At 40.9% G+C, this 21,275-nt stretch overlaps 1 protein-coding gene across 12 annotated transcripts in view; it reads left to right on the plus strand.

Moving 5' to 3' along the window:
* The window catches only part of PLCB4 (phospholipase C beta 4), a 420,803-nt gene that overhangs the window by 107,047 nt on the left and 292,481 nt on the right, over positions 1 to 21,275 (plus strand). The window contains exon 1 of one of the 12 annotated variants that reach the window (XM_053890427.1): positions 2,500 to 2,602. The exons of the other annotated variants lie outside the window; for them this stretch is intronic. The gene's annotated coding sequence lies outside the window, so the exon portion shown is untranslated. Of the gene's footprint in view, positions 1 to 2,499; positions 2,603 to 21,275 lie in introns of those variants that run through there. 12 annotated transcript variants of the gene reach the window in all.

A 21,275-nucleotide genomic window follows, 5' to 3' on the forward strand; every position in this document is an offset into this window, starting at 1 on the left:
ACAGATGGGTGTTCCTCATGGTAAACAGGGACTCTGGTTAGCTCCCTGGTTTTTGCTAAACAGTGGCTAAAAGAACGTCTTGAGATACTGTAATAACATGATATGTGTCTTGAATTTGTCCAGAGCTTTGGAGTTTGTATTTTTCTTTTTTTAAAGTTATTTGTTTGAGGGAGGGAGAGGCAGAGAGAGGGGGAGACCATCTCAAGCAGGCTCTACACTGTCAGTGCGGAGCCCAATGTGGGGCTCGAACTCACTCACGAACTGTGAGATCGTGATCTGAGCAGAAATCAAGAGTCAGATGCTTAATCGACCGAGCCACCCAGGCGCCCCTGTATTTTTCTTTTGATTCTCATGCAGCTTCATGACATTATTATTTTATGTGACTTTTATTGCTTGTTTTACAGATGAAGAAAATAAGGCTCAGGGAAATTAAGCTCCTTGCTAAACATCACACCATCCTGTATTCTTTCAATCATTTTTTAAGTAAAATAATTGTTTCTCAATGTATTAGTCTCTTCAATAGAGAATTCTATTCAGTAGAATCTATATGAATTAAGGCAATTTGAAAATCATATTCAATATCTTACTGGAAGGATTAGAGGAATGTAACTCATTTTAGGAAGATTTTCGCCTTTAAAATGACATAGTTGGGAAAAATTGCTTGTGTGGAGTAGTGTGCTCTGGAGTAGCTGGGGCGGTTGGACAACAGTTCAGAGTTCACTTAATTATCTCAGTGCAACAGCTGTGAACCACCAGTCTGTTTTGGTTCTATCCTGAAATCCTGCTTCTTCATACAAATGAGGGTGGTAGACTGTGGGGATCTGTGGGGATTACAGGACCCTAAGATTCAAGATAAATGGTAGTGTTTGAAGTGGGAGTCAGGTGTTTACACATGGTCTGCTGGTGGCAGATGACTCCGTTTTCCTCTTTGTGAGTCTGTGTGTCAAAGTGGCTGACCTATGCACATATGGATGCAATTGGTATTGCATTTGGGTGATTTTAATGCTTACACCTGGCTTGGTGTTAGTATTTTTGCCTGGGGTGCCCTCTCCGTAGGATACATTGGCTGGATGTTAATATCTGAGGTCTGACATTCGACTTTTGAGGACAAATGGGTAACCATGGTGTAGCCGTGTGCCCACTATCATAACTGTCGAGGTCTAAAGCAACATGTCCAGCTTCTTGAGGATAGATGCCATCCTCTACCTCCTATTTTCCTGTGTAACTTGAATATAGTAGTATGCTTCCATTCCACATGCTTTCATTGAGAAAAGTTTAGCCTGATGATGATGAGTAATCTGGAAATGGATCACATTGTAATTTCAGAGCTATAGTGCAAGTTGAGATAGATGGGAAGCCTGATAATAGCTTTTCTAAGTGCTTTGGAAACTAATCACGATGTCAGGTTTGTTGCTTAAAAACTGGCAAGTGGAATCTAGTTATTAGCATTTCCCAAATTAGTCTCCTGAGATACAGTTCTCTCTGAATGGCCCTCGAAGGGTTTCGTGATTAAGTAAGTTTGGGAAGCAATGCAAAAAACTTAATAGATTGAATGTGAACATATTAAAAATTCAGAAATCCTGCAGTATATGACTCTAGTGATGTTTATGTAGGTTGACCATCCTAAAACTTTACCCTGGAACGTCGTTTTGTGAAACGTTTTATGTTCTCTGGCACATGTTGGCAAAAGCTGATTTTTTTTTTCATTGCCATGCTAGCGCTGATGGGTGGATAAATCCCGTATGTATAAGTATGTGTTAGCATCTTAACATGATGTAGAATTAAAATCCTCTTGATCTATTTAGAGGACAAAAGTCTATTTCACTATCTAGGCAAGGGAGATGATCTCCAGATCTCACTTTGGATATTCTTTTCTTTATATCCACATGACTAGTAACCTGAAAGTTCAAAAAGTTTGATTTCCTTTCTTGAACCCTGTGGGATTATAAAGGAGGAAAACAGGCAAAGGTGGCAGCCAGATGGGGAAGTGGAAACAAAGGTTCTCAGCAACATGTAAGTTACTACATTTCCTCAATTGTGGGCATTGGGTTCTGCTTTCCTTAACGTTTGTATCTTGAATCTTTTGTGGCCTTCCTTATAGAAAAAAAACCTAAAGGTTTGTTTTCGGGAAGAGTTCAAGGGGAGGTTGCACATTTTACCCTGCCTGTTGATAAACCCCAACGTCTGATCAAGTGGTACTTCTGGTGTGCAGGGCCTCTTACTCATTCCTGGGCAGCTCCTCGGCAAGATGCCTGTAAAAAGCATTTGCTTGCATTTGTTGTTCTGCTTGGAAGGGTGAACAGCGTCTCTCTTAGCCGCTCTGTCTGGATATTTTGTTGTGGCTGTGGGCACTGTTCGCCTGGCCTCTCACTTTGTGGCCAAGGGGTGGGACTCTGCGGAGAGGACCAGTCTTGTTAACGTTCGTTTGCTGGTGCGGGAGCTTGCTCATCCCCAGCGTCTTGCCCCCCTCCTTCCCTTCTGGAAAGAGTGAGCTTATCCTAAAAAGAGTGGTCGTCCCTGCACTTCTCAGCCTGCATCAGGCATACTCTCGAGAGCCTGTTTCTGACTGGGTGAAGTCTAAATCCTACTGTCTCCTTTTCAGGTAAGAGAACATACTGAAAAATGGCTGTATGAGTGGCAGTTAAGATTTACAAAGGGGGGTAGTTTTGGGTAAGTTTGCTTTTTTTTTTTTTTTTTTTTTTTTAAATAGCTTGTAGAAGGGCTACCACAATTTTGCTTTCATGGTCCCTGAAGGGTAGTGGTAGAAAAGAAAATACTGTTGTCTTTAAATTTCTCACGCCACTCAAACTTTTTTATGAAGATTGTTTTATTTATTATTTTTTTCTTCAGACTTTCTAATAACGGAGAAACCCAAGACAAAATTAAGACAAAGTGTATTAGACACTGTCTTGCGGTAATTCTGGCATTAGATACGGATTTATTGTCTCTTTAAAAAAAATTCCCTAAACCTAACTGTAACTCAAGTAGATTTTTCAGTAGGGCATTTCTCATATGATTTGATTGGTAGTATTTTTCTGTGTCATTTAGCATTTTGCAAATCTGTTTTAAAAATTACGTATGTGGGAGCAGGGGGAATATGGGAAATCTCTGTACCTTTCATCCAGTTTTACTACGAATCTAAAACTACTCTAAAAAATAAAGTCTAGCAAAAAAATTTTTTAACCAGTCTCTTAAATATTTTCTGTGAATACTTCAGTATGATGCAATAAAGCACAGAGTGTTGAACATTGAATATTTTTTCCATCATGCATAAATTGCTACAAAGTTAATTGATTTTTATTTTTTGTAATTAGCAATAAAACTATAGGACCTATTACAATACTATGTTTGGATTTCCACATTTTTGGTTCAACTGTATTAAGGTAGGCAGAATGATTGTTTTTGAAAGTCTCTTCTTAAATAAGTGAGGATGAAAATTTACTTTGTACCTACTGGAAATGTACTGATCCATTGTCTTGGAAGGTTAATCAGACACCATGTAAAATTCCTTCCTGAAGTAATAGAATGGAAATTAATAACTTCAGATTTGGTTTATGTGTTTGGTGACAGTCTTTTTAAAAACCATTTTCCTGTGATGACCCGTATTCAGGGACGAAGGAGTGATGGTGAAGTATAAAACTTGCAGTTAGCACAGAAGAACTGGCTTCTGATGGCTTTAGAAAAATACTTCATGTTTGTGTACTTTATTTTGTCAGGGATGTTTTAGTACCTTTAAAGACATGTCACTATGAAAAAAGGTGAAACCTTTAGCTTTGTGTGAACCACGACAAGCCACAGATATGAGCATTAAACAGTCTTTATTATAATTATTGAAATAAACAAAACATCATTAAAATAAATCAATTTTAGACAGATGTGTACATGAATAAAATGTGACATTCTGTGGCTATTTTTAAGGGGATTGAAGAACTTTCACAGCTGGCTCTTACTGTTGGAACAGACAGCTGCCTGAACTCTTGATTGTTACCTGTTGAAGAAAACCCTTTATACGCTTCTTCAATCGAACAGCAATTACATGCAAAGTGATCCACTCTCCAGAGACAGGCAGAATATTGCAGGATATGAAACCTGGCCAGATGTTCAAAACTGGTTCAACTGTGTTTCATTTTGATAGACTTGGTGGGGGCGGGTGGGGGGGCATGCTTTGGGGCTGGAGGTGGTTGTGCTGCACAGATGGAGGCTAGGACTGAAGCCTCCCAAAGAGGGGCCGTTGTCGGAGGAAGGTGCTTACAGCGGACCACTGTCCAGGGTTTACTACTCACCTATTTGCCTGTACCTGTCTTCTGTGTCTGAAGTTAAAGCTCTGCTATTGAGGGGTGCCTGGGTAGCTCAGTCCGTTAAGTGTCGGGACTCTTGATTTCAGGTCTTGTCATGATCCCAGGGTCATGGGGTCGGGCCCATGCTGTGTGTGGAGGCTGCTTAAGATTCTCTCTCTCCCTTGCCCTGTGCTCTCCCCTGCGTGCATGTCCTCTCTCCCCTCTCCCCTCCCACCCCCGCAAAACAAAAACTATTGAGAAGCTTTGAGTTATCAAGGCTTGGTCTGCAGGCTTGTAAGCTCTCTCCCTGCTTCTCACACTTGAATGTGAATATGAATCACCTGTGATTGGGTTAAATGGTAAATTCTAACAGCAGGTGTTGGATGAGGCCTGAGATTTTGTAGTTCTAACAAGCCCCCAGGTGTTGCTAATGCTCCGGGTTCAGCGACCACACTTTGCCTGGTGAGGAGCCTCAGTATCAATACCTACTCGGGTGGTTATTTTTAACATATTAGACATGGTCTAGTCAGCACCAGCTGATCAGTTTGCAAAGCCAATAACTGAGCATGCGATGGAGGTGAATTGACGAACTGTAGACACTGGCCCGTTCATAGATGATGTAAGTGATGTGTGACCTACTGGTTTCTCTGGAAGGAACGTGGGGCATTGTAACCTGCGATGAGGTGCTCTAGCAGTTCCTTCCTGGGACTCCTGGTCGCCTGCAGCCCTGCCCCTTGCCCCTTCAGTACAAACCTCTTTCTCTGCTCTGCTGCCACTACCCACACCTCCTCTGCTTCTTCTGCTGTCACTTCCCACCCATTAGGAGCCTTTTACTGCCTTGGGTTTGACTCATGTCTTGGACCTGGGTCTTCTGACAGCATCTTCTGCACAGCCTGGCTTGCAGCTGCCCTACTTCAGCTCACTGATTTTCTTTTTTAATTTTTAAGATTTTATTTTATTAAAAAAAAGTTAATGCTTATTTTTGGGAGAGAGAGAGAGAGTGAGTCAGGGAGGGGCAGAGAGGGAGACAGAATCTGAAGCAGGCTCTAGGTTCTGACCTGTCAGCACAGAGCCCAGTGTGGAACTTGCACCCACGAACCGTGAGATCATGAGCCGAGGTCAGATGCTGAACCTACTGAGCCTCCTGGGTGCCTTGATTTTTTTTTTTTTTCCAATAATCCCCCACACTCAGCTCGTGGTATGAACTCACGACCCCGGAATCCACATTCTCCACTGACTGAGCCAGCCAGATGCGCCTCGCTGATTTTAGATCTAGAAACTGCAGGTAGCTACTTCTCTTGCACTCAACACACAGTTTTCCCATGTAATCAACCAGTTTCAGGCAGATGTGTGTGTATGTGTATGTTTAAAACAGCTTCCGTGTCTCAGCTTGTTATATTTGTGCTTTGAATTTTCAACTTAAATGTTCTTCCTGTGTCCTAGATACCATGTAAACTCTTGAAGAGAGTGGTCATTGGGGTGGCAGTGTGATAGTTTATATTCTTCAGTGATTCCTTTCCCATTTTCTTCAGTGTTTTAAAGGAGAATGTCACACATTTGGTAATTGGAGTTTTACAATGTAGAACTCTGTTCACCACCTATATTCCACCATTAATATTTTATATCCTCACATATCCATCTACCTTTCCCTGATCCATCTCACTGTCTTAATTTTGATGCCTTTAAAAACAAACTACAGGCATCAGTTTGCATATTTCAACATGTTTATTTCAACTAGAGCTCAATATTTTTATGTGAAATTAACTTATGAAATGCACATCTTCTTAATTGTATATAAGTTGAGCTTTGACAAATGCATACACCTGTATAAATCAATCCCTGGCAGGATACAGAACATTACTGTCACCTGAGCAAGTTCCTCATGTGCTTTCTCAGCTTGTTTGTGCTTTTGTGACTCTTCCCCCACAAAAGAACTCCTTGATCAAATAAGTGATTGTTGATCAGTTTATTTTTTTCAGACTACACTTTGATCAATTTTACTTCATACACATTTACTCTCCTACTTTGAAATATAGATTGTATAACACTTTCTAATAAGTTAATATTTAGCTTATTTAGACTAACTCGTGCTATTTCTGATAAAAAATTAAAGTTTTAACAACAGTAAAGTAGAGTATCTGGTTTTTACTTGGCACGAATTACTTCCCAATGACTTGGTTGATTCTTCTAACATTATACAACATGGTTGGTGAGAATATATAAATTGAGATGTAGAAATCTGGAGGTGACCATATTCTAAGATTCTTTGGGTCAACACACCTAATTTCTCTGGCCAGCTGTTTGCTGTGAAGATTTTATTTGAGGATATATTTACCTCCTCACTAAGCCTGATAGATGTTGGTACACTCTTCCCCCCCCCCCCCCCGCCCCCAAATCTAGAGGCATTTTTATTTTACCTTTTTGAGTATAGTTGACATACAATGTTGCATTAGTTTCAGGTGCACAACATAGCGGTTCACCTCTGTACATGACGCTGTGCTCCCCACAAGTGAAGCTACCGTCGGTCACCATGCAACACTATTACAGTCTCTCTGACTATATTCCCTACGTTTCCTGTACCTTTCATCCCCATGACTTATTCATTCCATAACTGGAAGCCTGTATCTGGAACAGAAAGCTTTGATCCCAGGACCGTCTTAACTCCTGATGTTCCATTTTTGTATGCTGTTGTGTCTGCTTCACCCCCAGTACTTCACGAAGGACAGGATTGATCTGGATCCACGCTGATGTGGATACACAGACCTGTGTAAAACCTCCACTGTCCAGATGGCAACTTGCTTGAAATGCCAGGTTCTCAGAATGACCTGTAACTAGGAAGCAAAAAAACACCCCACAATGTCTTTGGTGACAAAGAAGTGGTGTTTTAATATATACCCGAAAGTAGCCTAGGAGAAAGGGTATGGTCAAAATGAATGAGTTCATAAAGTTGTTCAGGGGCTATAAAGTACTCAAATGGAATTCTTTTAAAGTGCCTTAAAACTTCCATTTTTTATTTTTTCATTCACATTAGTCACTGTAACACACTTTAATGGAGCATGTGACTCATGTTCTGAAAGGCCATGTAGCGTCTTCAACTGTTACTTACATTTAGGCATATTTTGCTTTTTCAGTGAATAGTGAACTATAAGCAATGGGTTTATTCGACTGTTTTTGGCTATAAAAACCCAGAGTAAAACTGAGTTAGAGATATGATATGGTAGGTGCTCAGAAGCTTTTTTTTTTTTAGTCTTGCCCCAGAATACTCGATAGAAATTTATAGTGATTTTTTTAAAGGTACATCATTTAGTAGGAAGTTTGCTTTCTTGCTTGTAAAGGCATGCAATAAAATATCCCAGCAGTTTTTAAAAGCACAATATATAACCCTTAGAACCAAATTGAACAAATACTCAACAGTTATCTATTCAAAAATTTAAACCAGGGGCACCTGGGTGGCCCAGTCAGTTAAGCATCTGACTTTGGCTCAGGTCATGATCTCCTGGTTCAGGAGTTTGAGCCCCACGTTGGGCTCAGTGCAGACAGCTCAGAGCCTGGAGTCTCAGTGGGTCTGTCTCTATCTCTCTCCCCCCCCTTTCCCCGTCCCTCCCCTTGCCTCTTCCCACCATCTCTCCCTCTCTTCTCTTGCTCAGTTTTTCCCTTTCTCTCTCAAAATAAGCATTAAAAAAATTGAAAAAAAACAAATTTAAACCAGAGACTGGCTATATATCATTAGGGAGAATACAGAAAGTTAACTATCTATGTAAAGTTAACTAGGCCAGAAAAAACAATCCCTATATGCATGCTTACTCTATTGTTTTCCAAGCTACTTAATTTATTGTTGCTTCTTTCAGAGATGAAAGGACAGGAGTAATTTTGGCAAACACTTGCTGAAGTTAGTACTGATAAAATAACTCAGAGCCACGTTTTAAGAAAAATAAATTCAGCTTCTAAATCTAAGCAGCTTTCCCCCAGTAGGAGACTTCAATTATATCTTAAGATGAAATACCTAAGTAAGAGGTGGGCGGGGGGGGGGGTGGGGTGGGGGTGGAGTATGTGTGTGTGTGTGTGTGTGTATAACTTGTACAAACGTGTGACAAGGTAGAGAATTGTGGGAAATGGTGGGGGAAGTTTCCCCCTCTAATAATATCCTTCCCTCTGAAATAGAAAGAAATATCAGTGATCATGTCTCCAATCCTGCAGAACTCCTGCATTTATGATATGCTCATCCTCCCAAAAAAGGCTGCCATTTATGCAAGTTTTTATTATATTTTAACCTTCAATTAAAAGTTTAAGCTTCTAGGACAGGAGAGCAGTCACCAAACTCCTTTCTGTTGAGTGGGGTATCTTCCCCTTTTTCTACGTGCATCCTACCTGTTCTTGAAGGGTCAGCATGAAGCCCAACCATCTTGAAGCTTTTCTCATGTCAAATGTCTGCCTGTTCCTCCGTTTTGTGAGGGCCTATTATATTGACTTAAAAACCTTTTGGCATCATTCTTCAGGGCAGATAATTGCTCACTAATTATGGTATATATTAGCCTTGTCTTAATGATGTAAATACCTCTGTGCAAGAGCCCTCTCTTAACGTTTCTTTTACATTTTCTACCTTTTCACCTTTTCTTGTTTAGTGTTTTGGAGAGCCTTCACTCAGTAAGTATTGTTGGCTGATTGTCTGAATATTGAGAGGCCACTTGTCTCCATGAATGTGATTAACTTCATTTTTCCTCTTTCCTATCAACTTAGAATTAATAGAAGGATTATTTTGAGGCAAAATCATTTGGCATTTTGTTTCTTTTTATCTTCATTTTTAACTTACCATGTAGTAGGCCATATTTCAGTAATAGTTTCAACATTCACCCCTTTTGGGGTGCATCTTATTTGGGGTGCATGGGTGTCCCCATTAAGCATCTGAGTCTTGATTTCGGCCCAGGTCATGATCACATGGTTTGCGGGTTTGAACCCCGTGTTGGGCTCCATGCTGACTGTGTGGAGCCTGCATGCGATTCTCTCTCCCTCTCTCTCTGCCCCTCTGCCCTGCTCACTTGTGCACATGTGCTCTCTTTCAAAATAAATACATTAAAAAATATATTAAACATTCACCCCTTTAATAATTCCTTTCATCTGCAAAGAACAAATTATTTTTCTAAGATAATTTTCCAGAATGACTCTGTAGAGCAGTTAAGCCCTATTGAATCTAGAATGTAAGAAAAATCGAACTCTGAAGTTCAGCTTCTGAATGACTTGGGAGCAGAGAATGTTATACACTTTGCTTTGTGTATTCTGGTCCGAAATGTAGGGGTTCTATCAGCAGCTGAGCTCTTTGTGTGGACATGCTTTGATGTGGTTGGGGTCTGAAGAGAAGCACTGAGCCAGAAAAGACTTACTGGCTTATCCATCTTCTTAGTCTTTTGTCTAGTTGTGTCACATGCTTGGATGTGTCTCCCTGCCTCAAAAACCAATGACAATCAATGTTAAGGTCACACTTTGTCCTACATGGTGTTACTAGTTGTAACTTTATGCCAACAAATTTTCCGCATGTCCTAACAAATTAGGGAACCTGGCAAAACTGGGACTTGTGTTCCCTCCATTAGAGGAGGCATGTACTCTTGGGGAGGCTGGGTTGAACTCAAGATTTTTGTATTAGTTTCTTGTTGCTGCTGTAACAAATCGCTATGAATTAGTGGCTTAAAACAACACCGATGTATCATCTTAGAGTTCTAGAGACCAGAAGTCTAAAACCGGTCTGCAGGGCTGTGTTGTTTATGGAGACTCTAGGGGAGAATTCATTACCGTCTCCAGTTTCTGGAAGCTACTCACATTCCACAGTAGCTCAAGACCATGTCACTTTGGCCTCTGCTTCCATTGTCCTATCTCCTTTGATTCTCCTGCTTCCCTCTACCATTTGTAAGAGCCCTTGTGATGACATTGGGCCCACTCACCTCAAGACCCTTAACTTAATCATGTTTTTGAGGTCCTTGTTGCCATGTAAGTAACATATTCATAGGTTCCAAGAATTAGGATGTGGGCTTCTTCACAGAGCCATCATTCTGCCTACCATACCCTAAGTCTACCTCTTCCTCCCAGTGACACAGCTGTCACCCTTCAGGCTGTCACCTCTAAAGTGTTGGATAACTGCAATTGATTTCTGTTAACCTGGAATTCGATTTTTATCCAACAAATAAGATGGAAATATTTTCCCTGATATTGGTATATCTTATAAATGTTGAATAATTTTTAAAAATAGCTCTTCTTTCTCTCTTCACTTGACTTTTCTTCTGTTTTTATTTCAAGTGTATTTCAAGTGCTTTTCACATTGTGGTTTTCTTTTCATCTGTAGAACAAACTTCACACTCATTAAGCTGTTTCTCCCCTCCCTGGTCCCTTGACTATTAATCTCTCAAACTCTAGTCTTTTTCCCTTGGGGAATTTCTCGTTCTGTTGTGATTTGTGGTTCCCCCCCCCCCCCCCACCTTTTCATGTAGTTTCTTCTTGTCACCCTCTGGTCCCTTCCTCACAATTCTTGTATCTTTGTCTTTTTCATCTGACAATAGAAAGTGATGTACATTTTGAACTTGCAACACTGCCATTTATCAGCAGAACATAGTATAATATCCGCTTTTGCTGATAAGAGAGTGGCAAAATTAATGTCAGAAATAAGCTGCTTAGTAACTTAAGAATTGAGGAAAAACCCATTCATATACAAAGGTATCTGAAGCAGGAACAATTTGTCCATCTTTTCCAAGAATTGTGAATATTTTCCTTTTTGACCTTTCTTGTTGTTGGTGCTGATAGCACAGCTAGTGAAATAAATTAGACCCCTTTTTGCTTTATTCATGGGTAAGGCTGTTCCAGAATTTTCACTGGTCCAAAAGACTAGAGCATTTAGCAGTGGTTTTCAAGTGTGGTTCTCAGGCCAGCGGCATTAGAATCACCTGGGAACTTGCCAGAAATGCAAATTATCAGGCTCTACTCCAGACCTACTGGATCAGAAGCTCTTGGGGTGGGGTTCAGAAGTCTTTGTTCTAACAAGGTCTCCAAGAGATTCTGATATACAGTCAAGTTGAAGAGCCCTTAACTATATTGTTTGGTCACCCTAGTGGGTGGGGGGTGGGGGAGAGGATGAACTCTTTTTGATCTCTTTCTAGATCATTTTATGTGTTTACTAGTCCCAGTGTGCAGGGATGTTGCTTCCTATAAACTATGTTTACTGAGAATATTTACAATTTCAGTACACCATCCAAAGTCCCTTTATTTTGTCTTGGAATTAGTAATCTGTGGGTTGGCATCAGGAAGAAATAGTTCTTACTTGGAGCACCTACCTACCTACAGGGCGTAAAGCTTAGGGGGTATCAAAGTAAACACAACTCTCATTCCTGGAACCCCCTGATTTGTTCCTATCTCTGATAGCCCTACTTCCCATCTTTAAAAATGTGACAGTTATCATAAGTGTTAATGTTTCAACTCCTTGAAATCTTTAAAATGAATCACGATGTTATTGCATATGGAAAGAGAAACTCTCTCTCCCCTTGCTGCTTCTGCAAAGTCCTTCAAAGTAAAATTTATATCTACCACATAAGCATGTGTTTATGGCAAATCAGGTCATCCATAGGCTTATCTCCAAATGTGGTGAAAAGTCCATGGGGACACTTAATTATATTGAACTATAATTCACATGCAATAGCGTGCATCCATTATTAGTGTCCATTTTGCATTTCAAGGAGTCTTGACAAATGTGTGTACCAGTGTAGCCATGACCACAGTCATACAGAAAACTGGTTCAAGCCCTTTTGGAACCCATCCCTCCCAGCCACTTGATTTCAGGCAACCACTAGTCTTTTTTGATTTTTAGTCTTTTTTGCTTTGGTCGTCTTTATGCTTTTTCTAGGATTTCTTACAAATGAAAGGATGGAATGACTAGGCCCTGTGCATGTTCAGCTGCATAAGAAACTGGCTTCCCAAAGGGTTGAACTATTTTACATGCCCACCAGCAATGCCTCAGAGTTTCCACTGAGCTGCTTTGACGTGCTGTGATATCAGACAGATAGAAATTCCGTGTTGATATCTAATGTGTATATATTCCTATTACACACGTGTGTATAACTGCCTGTGTGCATAAATGTGCAGAGAAATATGGATCGGTTTTATTGTATGAAGAACACCAATTTTGCTAGTAAATATAAGATCTTTCTATAGAACATAAAATTTTAACCCATGAGCATATACACAAACTGTTACACTACGTGTAAGTGATTTCTGTGTCTTTCCCTTAATATGTATTTTTATCATTTGCTGGCTATTACTAACAGCCAAGTGGCAAACTTCAGAAAAAGAATAGCAACCCTAACACAAGAAAATTGTTATTTTTTTCCCCTCCGACTTGGGAAAAGGTAAATGTTCTATGAGTGTGGTATTCGTTTAGTTGGGTATAGCTGAAGCCTCCAGTACTGCATGATGCAAGGTGCAAGAACCTAGTAGATACACAGTGGGCAATGGGGTGCAGATGAAGGAAACTGAGGAAGAATGATCCTGCAGGGAACAGGAGGAATAGACTGGCAGCACGGAAAAAATTCTCAAGGAGGCATGTTCAGGACCCAGGGGTCAAATGAGGATGGAATGAATGGATGCAGCCGCCGTGGAGACAGGGAGACTAGATTTACACACATGTCGTCATGACACTGAGAAGAATGTGCAGAATATCCAACAGAAGTAAAAGCAGCATGCTAAAAGGGAAGATGGTGACTCATTCTGTAGCTGAGGTGGAGAGGAGAAAATTGAGGAAAGCTTCAGGAAGAGCAGTTAGCAGTGGAACAGAAGAATAGAGTAGTAAAATGAATTTTATCTGTATGTGTGAAATGCTGGTATTGTTGAATACTGTTCCTAGAGGGTGGGAATAAAAAATAATGGTGGGGTGGTCAGATTACACAGGATTGCGTCCTAAAGGTATGATGGCTAGTTAAGCTGCTGCTGTTAATTTATGTCACACAGTGAGCAGAGTCCCTGGAAACGGCCTGAGACAGGGGCAAGGTGCCGGTATAAATTTCAGTGACTCATCTCTTGGGTCTAAAATAGCAGGCTAGAGGTCAAAGTGTAGTAAAGGAAGGAAGTCTTTGTGACACATGTTCCTCTCAAAAGCAAACTTAGACCCAGCATACGTAATGCAATTTCTCAAACGGGTGTAGAGAGATTGAGGTGGGCGATGGGACTTAAGCCTACATCAAATCTGTGTTTTCCATACAGGGACACTTTGACTTTTTTCCCCACTGGTCTGCCATTTTCCAAAAGACTTTAGGTATACCTTTGGGCATAAATATATTCTGTTGGGATACATGCAAGGGCTCAGAGACTCTTAAGGGAATAGCTGTCGAGGTTTTTAACTTCATATGTGCTCTTTGCTAAAGTTGATCTTCCTTAGAATGCATTTGCTTTCTTTTCTCCCTTTTTACTGAAGGAAGGCATTCCTCTTGTCTTCTTGGAATTTTAATATGGTATGTAGTCCTGTAATGTGAAACATCCCAAGTGCTAACCCTGAGGGTGCTTTGCTTATGCAGAATTCAAGACCTATTCATCAGTTGATGGGTAATTAAAAATAAACTTTAGGGCACCTGAGTGGCTCAGTTGGTTGAACATCTGACTCTTGGTTTTAGCTCAGGTCATAGTCTCATGGGTTTGTGAGATCAAGCCCCGCATCGGGCTCTGACCTTATAGAGCATAACCTTCTTGGGATTCTCTCTCTGTCTGTCCCTCCCTCTCACACACTTTCTCTCAAAATTAATAAATGAAAACTTAGACAAACGAATTTGATGATGGACCACAGTCTTTGGCTTGAAGCTCCAAAGGAGTTTAGAGATTTCAGTGCTGTGGCTGCAGCTACTCTTCTACACTCCTCTGCTTATTTAGGCTAAAAGGATTTATCAGCATTTGTGTATAGAAATAAAAATTGGAATAAAATTGATGCTATACCTTTGTTATCTTAGCATTAGGGAATATTTGCCCATGAATGTGTGAGTTAATTTTTTAAAGCTCTATGTATCATGTCAAGAGGTACATTTCAAGTCCAGTTTTACTCTTTAATAGTTATTGACCAAAATGTTGTAATATTTATGTGATTTTTTTCAGCTGTTTACTGGTAACTGTATAACTCCAAAGAAATTACTTCATTCGTAGGGGCTAAATTCAAATTAACCCAAAACTTAAAATTCTAAATGATAGGCCTATTTTTGGTGGGTGTAGGGATGTATAATAAATAGTTCAGTCAATAAAATACTTGGAATAAAGATCAATTCATTAGGATAAAACTTGCAGAAGTAGAATGGAAATGTGAAAAGGAAATGATAAAACGTGAATGTTAAAGAACTTATTTTTAAATTATTTTTAAATAACCTTTTAATAAGTACCAATTCACTATAGGATTTAGATTCTTATGGCTTTGAGTGATATAATAGCTATTTTACTTAAAAGTCGACACTTACAACATCCATTGTTGTAATTGCATTGTTAACTCTTGATTATACGATGAAAAAAATTAAGGTATTAACTTAAAATTGACTTTTAGTTGCATAGTTATTTCTAGGCTGTTCTAGAGGGATAGAAGTACAGATTTTTGAGAACCAATGTTATGGGTAATGGGACATCACTGAAACATTTTGAATTGGGGAACACCTGACAAGATTGATGGCTATGAAGAGGTATTCTTCTAAGTAGACGATGGGGAGGGTGCATCTCAAAGGTTGGAGGTGATGAGAGACTAGGAGCAATAAAATAATGAGTAGGATTTAACAGAATTTCAATGAGTGATGTACCATTTAGAATGTTTCTCACAGCAAAGAACTTCAGTTTGGCTCAAATAACAAAATACTTATGTTCCCTAACAAGAAATCTCAAGGTAGAGTGACATCTGTGTTGGTTAACTCCATGAATTACAGTTTATATGTTATGCTTGTGTCAAAAAATGGCAAAGGTGTTAGGGGCCACCATGAATCGCTTAGACCAATCAAGACTTATATCCTGGACCTGGGGCTGGAGCACACCTTGCCCTGAAGCACATGGCTTTAGAAGGACAGTGTAATTAAGTGAAAACCAAATTGAGGTTTGTGGCAGAAGAAAAAGAGGTAAAGAATTCAGGGGAAATCCCAACCTTTTAAATTTATTTTTTATTTTTGAGACAGAGACAGAGCATGAGCAAGGGAGGGGCAGAGAGGGAGGGAGACACAGAATCCAAAGCAGGCTCTGGGCTCTGAGCTGTCAGCACAGAGCCTGATGTGGGGCTCGAACTCACAAACTGTGAGATCATGACCTGAGCTGAAGTCAGATGCTTAACCAACTGAGCCACCCAGGCGCCCCCGGGGAAATCCCAATCTTGAGCACAGCAGAGAGTATAGAGAGTGGGCACAGTACATGACCCAGGATTCGGAGTCCATAGGATTTAGCTACTAACTGCATGTGGAATATAAATTGTTGGGATTAAGTTAGGCATGCCCTTTAGGTTTCTGACCTGGTCATCAGATAGATTATGGGTCCATTTAATGATGAGAGTCAGAAGGGTGGGCAGATATGGTAGGCAGAGTAGTCCCCCCCACCAAGATGTCTGAGTCTTAATTTCTAGAATTTGTAAATTTTACCTTACTTAGCAAAAAGGGTGTTGCAGATGTGATCAATGTTAAGGACAACCTTGATGGCTGGATTAGCCTGGATAATACAGGTGGTCACAATCTCATCATTAGTCCTTGAAAGCAGAGAACCTTAACTGATTGTTGTCAGAATAAGAACATGAATGAGAGCAAGAGATTGAACTGGAATGTTAGAAGACATGGCAGGAGAAATCCAAAGTATGAAAGGAACTTGGACTTGATTTAGGATTGCTGGCTTTGAAGATGGAGGAAGGGAGCCAGGAACCAAGAAATGTGCATGGCCTCTAGTTGCTGGGAATAGTAAGGAAACAGATTTTTCCCCTAGGCCCTCCAGAAAGGAACACAGCCCTGTGGGCACCTTGATTTTAGCTCAGTGAGACCTCTGTGACACTTCTGGCTTTAAGATAACAGATTTGTGTTTTAAGCCACTAGGTTTGTGCTTTTCATTATGGGAGTAATAGAAAACAAATGCAGCTGGTTTGCCCAGGTTTTCCACTGAGGAATGCATATTTCTTCAGTAGATCCTGAATTAGATGTGCCAAAGGTTAGCAGTCTAGGGCTGTGGGCATCTAGTCTCTTGATGTACATGCTTGCTTTAGCAAAGGAGAAAACAGAGTTATGAAGGAGCACTTTATTTGAAGCTTTCTTGTTTTCAGTGTTCTATACTTTGTCATCTTCCTCGAAATTAGGATTTGGCATGGATAACCTCAGGTTCCCTTCACCTTGAAAATTTTGAAGATCTTTGCCTTAGATAAAACAGAACACTTCCCTACCCAGTATAGTCTACTCTCTGTTGAACATGAGGAAAAGAGGGAGAAGTACATACAAGAATTATTGGGGAACATAGGAACATAACATTCATTATAAAATCTGAGTGCGGGCCTCCAGTGCCTTGTTTAGAAATGTAGTATTCCTAAATGTTAGACATTAATCAACATGGGCCCTGGAATTTTTGTGTTGAAATCACTCCTTTTACATCAAGGTAAGTGAAACATAAAGTTCTGAACAGAAACCTGTGTTGTCCTAACTAGCTAAGGGGCCACATACCCACCATCATGAAAATCTGTGTGTTGGCATCATTGTGGATTATTCCATCACATGGTCCGGGGGAGGTGTCGAAAGTGTTCCCCTTCACGAGCACTGTTATTCCTTGTTCAGAGTTTCAGTATCATAAGGAGAATCTACCACTTGACAGAGAACTGTTGCCTTATAAAGCTGATGCTATGGTCTGAATTCCCCAAGTGGGGCAATTTGTTAGGTATAGGATAGGATCAGATTGTAGAGGATAGCAGTGGGGAAGAATGCACACCAAAGTCCGTCCTTTAGGGCCACTCCTTGCCTTATCCCTGTTTAGCATGAGTACTGCTCTGACCGAAAATCCCATTCTGCGCAAGGTTTTGAAAAGGTAGAATGTCTAATACAACTTCTGTCTTGAACACAGAGATGGACACTCTTGCCAGTCTGAGGGGTGGACTGCAGTCACTAGGGACATGAGGGTCCTACTTCATTGTTGTCAACTCCCCTGGCTGAAGATCCCATTCATACCCATCCTCACCCATTCGAGGACTCCCAGATGCAGATTCTGCAGGGGGAAAAAGGACCATAGATTTCCTAACAATTATCTCATTGACAGGGAGTCTGTAATGTGATTCCATCTGGATTAGCTTTTGCTCTTGTACCCTGGAAAACTTTGTTTAATAGTTATCTAAGCACTTGAGCAATAATTGAACAAATGTCTTTGAACTTGTTGTCCAGACCTGGGCTTGCCAAATGCTGTGGTGAGACTTGAAGTGGTTAAGTCCACCATGAATGAACCCCTTAAGCTGCAAGGCCTGTATGTTTGTGCCTGATTGTGTTGCTGGGAAAAGTTCTTTGGAAATTATGACCTTGACCAGACTTTGAATAGCTGATCAACATGAGGCCATGAGAGGGGCACTTGGGTAGCTTAGTAGGTTAATTGTCTGATTCTTGGTTTTGGCTCCAGTTATGATCTCTTCATTTGTGAGATCGAGCCCCGAATTGGGCTCTGTGCTGACAGTGTGGAGCCTGCCTGAGATTCTCTCTCTCCTCCTCTCTCTGCCCCTCCCCTGTGTGTGTGTGTGCACACATGCATGTGTTCGCATGCTCTCTCAAAAGATGTGGCTGCAGGAGAAAGATCCACTTAATGTCTCTAAACAGGCTTCTAGTGTCATAGGGCATTGGTCATAGGGGACTCCGTGGTAAGCCTTGTCTTCTCTTGCTCTGCCAATCACTATTCAAGGTGTACCACCATCAAAAATGTTTCCTTGAAGACTGTTTAGTAATATGTTTTCCCCTACACTTTCTGGGTCTCTGTTTTAGTCATTTCTGGCTGTTTTAAAAAGATAGATTGGGTGGCTTAAACAACAAACATTTCATATCCTTCTGGAGTTTGGGAAGTCCAAGACCAAGGTGCTGGCAGGTTCAATGTCTGATAATGTTCCTCGTCCTGGTTTGTAGATAGCCATCTTCTCTCTGTGTCTTCATATGGCCTCCCATATCATGTTGGGAGGAACAGATCTTGTGTTTCTTCTTTATAAGGTCACTAATCCCATTAGGAGGCCCTAGCCTCATGACCTAATCTAACCCTGACTCTCTCCCAAAAGTCCCACTTCGAAATACCATCACCTTGGGGACTTCAGCATATGAATTGTAGGGAACACAAACATTCAGTCTATAACCATCTCAGTAGAACAAGAAAATGAGACAGATTGTTCTGTAATTTTTTTTTTAAGCATAACGCTAATACACTATCCGAAAAGGATAGCCATTTTGGGGGGTTTTTGTTGCTATAAGAAGGAGGTTAATATTAATAGTAGTGGGACTTGGGAATTACTTTCAGATCTTGAGCCCATATCCTGAAGTGATTTTGAAGAAAAGAAAAGCAGAATAAGTCACTGATTTTTTTTATTAAAAAATTTTTTTTAATGTTTATTTATTTTTGAGATAGAGAAAGAGCATGAATGGGGGAGGGTCAGAGAGAGAAGGAGACACAGAATCTGAAACAGGCTCCAGGCTCTGAGCTGTCAGCACAGAGCCCGACACGGGGCTCAAAGTCACAGGGCGTGAGATCATGACCTGAGCCGAAGTCGGAGGCTCAACCGACTGAGCCACCCAGGTGCCCCCCCCCTTTTTTTTTTTAAGAACAGTCCTGAAAATGGTGAGGGGCATGTGTGGGGTGCCTTTGTTTTGTTCTTTTTTCATAGCATCTCCTTCTAGCCTGGCCCAGGGTAAATGTTCAACAAACACATTTTGTTTGAATGAATCGATCATAAGTGGGAGTGGTTTACAGCAATAACTGGTCGAAGAGCTATTTCTTTAAATGCCATTCAGCTTTGGGCGCCTTGCTTGGAGCTCACTGCATGAAAGTAATGGGTTAAAGGTTCTTTCTCATCCTTCTGATATCAGTCACTTGGGACTCTAACAGTTAAGAAACTCTTTAAAGCTGGCTGGTCTGGAAACAACATTAGGTCGTGCAGAAGTACTTAAGGGAGGCTTGTTTTTCCTTTTTTGTCTAAAAGTGAAGGCTGGTGGGAACTTACTCAGTCATCCGTGAGTCTACCCTCAGATTGTACCTCTGCACCCTGTGGGTTATTACAGAAGATGTGTTTGTGGTATTTATTGAGTACATACTTGGGCAGTTTACCGACTTGACTCTAATAACCAGTGACAGGAAGCTTGTGGCTGAGGTTGAGATGAACAGACAATGGAGTTGGCCTGTCATACCCCATGAAATGAGGTTTTCAGGGACTGGGACTGGGGTTTTCAGTTTTCAAAGCAGGACCAGTTGGTCACCTGGGACTGAAATTGCTGCCCTTTGCTGGCAGGCCATAAGGGGCTGACCTGTGTACTTCTTCCCACCCTGCCATCTCCCCTGAGTCCTGTCTCTGCTCTGAGGCATGGTTGGGGGGGAACAGTTTGAGGGTACATGTGAAGGGAAAGAAAAATGGGACTCAGTTTGAGTCACATGTAATTGCTCATTTCAAATTGTATTAATAAGGAAGAGTATGTTTACTGAGACTTGAAGCTTTCACTCCGTGGGGACATCAGAACCCATCACCTCATTCCTCAGGGGCCAGGGAGTCAAACTGCTTCTCTGCCTCACAGCAAAACCAAGATGAATCTGTGTGTCTATTAAACTGCAGTGAGAATAGGGTTCAGAACCCCTCCTGCCCCCTGGAGGTTGTTGTTCAAACACAGGTGGCTTCTACTTGCCAGTCTAAGTACCTCTTACAGCGCAGTGAGGCCGGGGACTTGCCCATTCCATGAAAATATGCTATGTTATTTGTGCCTTGACCAGGATGCCCCTGAGTTTGATGGGGTGACTCCAGATTGGCTCATGGAGCCCATCTCTGACGATGCAGTGGCAGGAAGTTTTCTTGGCCACATTTCTTTCCTTCAGTTAGTGCTGTGAGGGATAGAATAATGAAGGGACTGGTGGGGCCCCTCCAGAATAAGATCAGGGAGGCAACTCTAAGGTAGAGCAGGTAGCATGGGCTGTGATATCCCAGAGGAGGTAGAAATTCTTTCCCATGACCACAGGTAAGGTAAGAGAAAGCTCTTCCAGATTTTTTTCTAGTGTGTGTGTGTGTGTGTGTGTGTGTGTGTGTATTTTTTTTTTTTTTTTGAGAGAGCGAGTGCAAGCTTGGGAGGGGCAGAGAGAGAGAGAAAGGGAGACACAGAATCTGAAACAGGCTCCAGCCTTTGAGCTGTCAGCACAGAGCCTGACACGGGGCTCAAACTCATGAACTGTGAGATCATGACCTGAGCTGAAGTCAGATGCTTAACCAACTGAGCCACCCAGGTCCCCTTCTGCCAGATTTTTAAGGTTAAGTTTTGGAGCAGTAGCAAAAGGGACCATCAAACTGGAGATATTTATTTTGATAAGAATGCTGGTCTAGTCTAAATGATTATTTTTAAGCTTTCTTGTTTGTAATTGCAATTGGAGAGTGATGAATAATGTTTGAAATGTTTTCTATGGTTTTTGGAAATACTATATGTAAATGTTTAAAGTTGTATGCAAATTAGGGAAAATGTAATCTCACTTTCTTGTTCATGTGCACTTTTGAGAAACATCTTAATTTTGAATTGGACATCTTGATCTATCACTGGTGAGTCTTAGGCTGAGCCACATGAAATTGATATTTTTGTTGATCAAAATGACTGAGTAATAATTTCATATGACTCATCCTAATATATTTATGCCCTTGGTCTTTCTAGATATGTGTAGATTAATCTATGAAGCTATTACTCTGTAGCGAATGTATTAATAAACCAAACAGTCTGCTTCGACCCCTCCCTGCTCTGTAATTTTTGCCCATTCAGATTTTTCTTTTCCTGGGTTTTAAAAGGGACAAAG

Source organism: Panthera pardus, unplaced genomic scaffold (genome assembly GCF_024362965.1).
Source record: "Panthera pardus isolate Hobbes unplaced genomic scaffold, ASM2436296v1 HiC_scaffold_25, whole genome shotgun sequence".
Lineage (NCBI taxonomy): Eukaryota > Metazoa > Chordata > Mammalia > Carnivora > Felidae > Panthera > Panthera pardus.